This window comes from Sycon ciliatum, chromosome 4 (genome assembly GCF_964019385.1).
Source record: "Sycon ciliatum chromosome 4, ocSycCili1.1, whole genome shotgun sequence".
Classification (NCBI taxonomy): Eukaryota; Metazoa; Porifera; class Calcarea; order Leucosolenida; family Sycettidae; genus Sycon; species Sycon ciliatum.
Window position 1 is genome coordinate 31,710,534 of NC_088646.1, and position 5,000 is coordinate 31,715,533.

The 5,000-nt window shown below is 46.4% G+C and overlaps 1 protein-coding gene and 1 long non-coding RNA gene across 2 annotated transcripts in view; one reads left to right on the forward strand and one right to left on the reverse strand.

The window, feature by feature from the left end:
* Nucleotides 1–1,995: 1,995 nt before the first annotated feature.
* On the reverse strand, nt 1,996–4,407 carry LOC135815655 (uncharacterized). The gene is made up of 2 exons (XR_010553313.1): nt 3,827–4,407; nt 1,996–2,582 (listed from the first exon to the last, which is right to left on the reverse strand). It is a non-coding gene; the product is annotated as an uncharacterized LOC135815655 (long non-coding RNA).
* A 200-nt stretch (nt 4,408–4,607) lies between these two features.
* LOC135815656 (uncharacterized) overlaps nt 4,608–5,000 on the forward strand; it is a 1,938-nt gene continuing 1,545 nt past the window's right edge. Inside the window, exon 1 of the mRNA XM_065328979.1 lies at nt 4,608–5,000. This exon is cut by the window's right edge and continues 1,545 nt beyond it. The gene's annotated coding sequence lies outside the window, so the exon portion shown is untranslated.

Consider the following 5,000-nt stretch of genomic DNA (forward strand, 5'->3'; position numbering starts at 1 on the left):
TCTGCAACGGGTAGGGGCAGCTCGACTGGTCTGGCAGGGTCATGGACGATCTCGGCGAAGGTAGTCGTCAGATCAGCGAGTGTAGCTGCAGCAGTGCTGGTGCAGCCCTCAGCCCCTCACTCAGGCCTCACTGCTGTTCTACCGGACAAGAAAAAAACGTTTGAGAAAATCTGTCTTTGGCTTTTCCGGATACGTCACCACTGTCACCAGGTCACGGAGTAAGCCTGATGCCTACAATTGTAGCCGCCAGCTAGCCTGCAAGGGTTAAAGGGGCACTCCGGCTTCATTTTCGACGCCGAGTTTTCGATGCCAAGACGAAGGTTGGTGAAAGAGAAGACCCCTCGAACAAGAACGAGTCTCCAGAAGCGATCGAGTCGAGCAGGAAGACGACTTTTCAATTTCGGCCGAGCGAGCGCTGATGACGTAATGAGGGATTAGCTTGCCAGTGGAAATGCATCTGCGCACATACATTTCACACACTTTTTGGCCAATTTTCAATCGAAGAAGAGGTTGTTTGCTATGTTCTCCCAACGCCGTGAGCGATCCCGTCTTCTATACCCTTCCAGGTACCCTGAAGGTCCTCCAGAGGAGAATTTATCTCCATCAAAGCGTTGTTGATCCGCTAAATTCGTCTCGAGACATATTCACCCAGTGCAGTGCTGATAAATGTAGAATGTTGAATCTGTGATAATTGTCGACGATGGACAGAAAGGTTGATAGCCGCTATCGCAGGGAAAGTGAAGCTGCTGGAAGTAACAACGGGGAGCTTGTTAGCATCACTTGATCAAAGCAGCTAGACGGCATCTGACTATTTGTCTCGCCCTCAGTTTAGTGAATTTTATGATCAGAACATTTTTCGATCAGGATCCCTTCTACAAGATGTGTAGTACAGGTGATTTCTGAACTTGACGATATGGAGACCGACCAGTAGACCTACCAACAACGTGTACCTGCAGGAAATTCACCCAAGGCTATTGCTAATGCTATCCTCTTCAGGGCTGTTGTTTTTTTAGTAAAAATATGTTCACTTCTCTCAACATACTCCTGCATGGCAGCAAGAGGGTGCGCTATGGAATTCAATGCCACAATCTTCGCCCAGCTGTGGATGAAGCATGGTCAAGTCATGGCAGTACATATACTGGAACCAGATGAGAAATTGAAGTTCATTTGTGATGCGAAGTTTGACAGTCCCAGTGACCGAGTCAAGCGTTGTCTTTTGCCGTGGCACAAATTGCTGAAGAATCCGAGATGGTCGTGGAATTATGCACATGGATACTACCAGAAATAATGGTGGCATGAACCATTGTGGAATGGGACAGCTCACGGAGAATACTGGAATAGCTCAAGTATCTCTAGGCGATTGTAAATCCTGTTCTGGCTGATAGCTTCGGCCTGCTGCGCCCGTCCATGTACAATGATGGGAACATGCATTTCTGTTTTCTACACTAGTATTTGCTATCTACTGTACTGTGGTATTACAGTTGCAGGTCCCTTACCGTAATGTCGCGTGCATAAGCCGGATTTGTGCATAAGCCTGTCTCGTGTAGAAGCATGAAATCTGCAACAGCTTTTCGCGTACAAGCCTGTCGCATGCATAAGCCGGGCCAGTACACGAGACGCGCCACGTGTCGCGTGCGTAAGCCGGGCTACTACGCAAGACTGGTGAGCGCGCCTTTTACATGTTCATGTTTGCATGGTACCGTACACTTGCGAAAAAAAAGAAAAAAAATCCCGTTGGAAAATGTTGGTTTTGACGTCCAAAAGTCAGCAGTTTGCGCATACAAGCCTGGTCATTGAGTGGTGCTTGTCATATAAGCCTGTCTCGTGTATAAGCCTGTCTTGTGTACAAGCCTGACTCCATCACCGGCTTATAGGCATATAAGCCCCGGCTAATGCACGCGACATTACAGTATATAGAAATATGTTCAACCCCCCCCCCCCCCCACACACACATAAATATGAACTAACAATTTCACTGTTGGACTCGCCGGCGGCTAGAGAGCAAAGGATTAATTTATAGCAAAGAAAAGGACCAGGGAACTACAAGTTATGCCATAATGTCCACGAACAATTTCACTGTATTTGAAATAATTTTGTTTGATACCCTGAGAACTCTGAAACTTTGCAGCACTGTGGATTATATGTGGATACAACATTTATGGAAGGAACACATAGTTCAAATAATTATAGCACTGAATTGTTGAGATTGTGAGCACATTCCAATCAGTACTCTACATATTTATAAGCGGTGGCTATCGTTAGGAATAGGTCGTGAGTTGTCAGAGTGCTCTAGTATATGAGAGAATGTTTTGTTTGTCTAATCGACGGCTCGTTTGAAGCCAGAGTTGTTTGAACTTGTTTCAGTCGACTTGATTCTAGACAGTAGTCGAAGGAGTACTATGAAGTATACACCAGGCGTAGTCCGTAAGGTATCTCGTGAGAATTCTGTCGGTACACATCGGGTATCAGCTTGCAAAGATGGCTCCTCTCTGTTTCTTGAAAGCCTGTATAGTTGGACTGTGGCTCCAGCGATTCCCTTCTCAGAGCAGGTACCCAATACGGTCAATGCATATTGGACAGGCCTGTGTGCACAACAGAAATAGTGGAGAGAAATCTCTCAGCTCATGAACACATCAGTGAAGTTTAAACTGCCGTTGTTTGTGGCCATCAGTATAAACCTATCGACTACAGTCAAATCTGTCGTAAGCGACCGCCCCTTGGTGCAAGAAAAAGCGGTCGCTTACGGCAGATGGTCTCTTACGGCAGATGTATGGTAAATCCGGCATACCAGGTATATGCTTCCATGTACTCCAATCGACGAGAATAATGTGATTTTAATAATATTAAAAATCACATTATTTTATTGGATATTCAACGACGACCATACCCGTATAGTACGCGTATGCGACACGGCAGTAGATCGACACTGCCTGGACTTGAGACTGAGAGCTACAGCACAGCCTCAGTACAGGCCAGGCGCCAGTCGATCGCACTTGCAAGACAGCGCATTTTCACACTTTGCAGTTGACAGCACACTGGCAAGTACAGTTTCGCACCTTACTGAACCTGGGTCGCGGTCGCTTACAGCAGATTCGAATGCAGCCACCGTGCATGAAATCGCGGTCGCTGGTCGCGCACAGCAGATGGTCGCTCTGGACAGATCAGTTTGTATGTGAAACCGTCGGTGCACGGAAAATCGGTCGCTAACGGTAGATGGTCGCCTACAGCAGAGGTCGCTAACGGCAGATTTGACTGTATAAGAATAATGTGCAAAAAAAACCTCTATAACTACAGCTGGGGCCATGGAATTATAAAGCATCTAACTTAGGGAACTGCCAATTCTGGTCGGAGTTGCGTTCGAGGCCTGCAATTCATGATGGCTATCGTATGTTGCATTGACCAGAGATCATATAAAACGTCCATGCCACATTGAAACACGCACTACTTTCGAGTACTTTGGTATCCCCCACCAAATGGGCATTCGTTCCCGGGGTGGCAGGCGTCACCCTTCGCTATGCCTGGATCAGATTTCATTGACCCCAACTGTCATGAAGAATCATTTTTACTTTGACTGGATTTCAGTATTGTAGAACTGCAGAATAAATTTTGTTGTATTTGGGCAACCATTTCTCTACAAACGCTCTATTCGGAAAATAATTTTTTTAATAAAATACATGTCCAAATTCCACATCTACCCAAATCGGAATACTTGATCACGTATTCAGTCCTACACGGAATGTTTAGAAAACGCCAGGGAATAGGAATTTGCTAACGAGAACTCCAGGCCAGGGTACTAGCATACGGACAAAACAAGATAAAAACTCACCAGTATATTTGTAGTAATTCATGTCGGTGTAATATTCACGATAAGCAACGAGGCACCCTCCGATTTGGTCAAGCTGCTTTGAAGTCTGGTTGTTCAGGTGATACAAACGGGCTCCCCGTTGTTACTTCCAGCAGCTTCACTCTCCCTGCGACAGCGGCTATCAGCCTCTCTCTCCATCGTCGACAATTATCACAGATTCAACATTCTACATTTATCAGCACTGCACTGGGTGAATATGTCTCGAGACGAATTTAGCGGATCAACAACGCTTTGATGGAGATAAATTCTCCTCTGGAGGACCTTCAGGGTACCTGGAAGGGTATAGAAGACGGGATCGCTCACGGCGTTGGGAGAACATAGCAAACAACCTCTTCTTCGATTGAAAATTGGCCAAAAAGTGTGTGAAATGTATGTGCGCAGATGCATTTCCACTGGCAAGCTAATCCCTCATTACGTCATCAGCGCTCGCTCGGCCGAAATTGAAAAGTCGTCTTCCTGCTCGACTCGATCGCTTCTGGAGACTCGTTCTTGTTCGAGGGGTCTTCTCTTTCACCTACCTTTGTCTTGGCATCGAAAACTCGGCGTCGAAAATGAAGCCGGAGTGCCCCTTTAAGGCTGCATGCATGCCCGCGACTACACAGAGCAGATCTACTGACCCCTGTCTACAGAATAAAAAAGTCGTGGTCGAGGCCGAGGGCAAGTCGTGATTTTATGAGATCTACAATAATTTATCTGACTTCAGTCTACAAATAATTGTACATGGTCTAAACTATTAAAAGTAGTTTAGTTATTGAAGCAATGGCACTTCATGAAATGAACATCATACTACAATTACTTAGTAGAGAGGTGCGCGTCGCTCGATAGTGCGTGCTGCTACCTGGCTGCACGGAACGCCACGCGCCAGTCAGCCTTTCCTACATACAGGTAAGAAAAGCGCGGTGGAGTCGCGAGCAGCCTGTGAAGGGAACTGATCCGTGATCGCTGTTCTGAGTATTCAGACTGAGGCCGAGTATGTACACTGTGTGCCATGAAGGCGTGTTCAGTGTTGTCTGAATCGTGATTCCAGAAATTTGTAGTGCCCGTAGCTGCATTCCACTTCAATTGGAAAGTCTCCGAAAGGAATAGATCAGCAGTGCGTTTCAGCCCAGGTCCTGGACATCCGAACGCAGAAAAC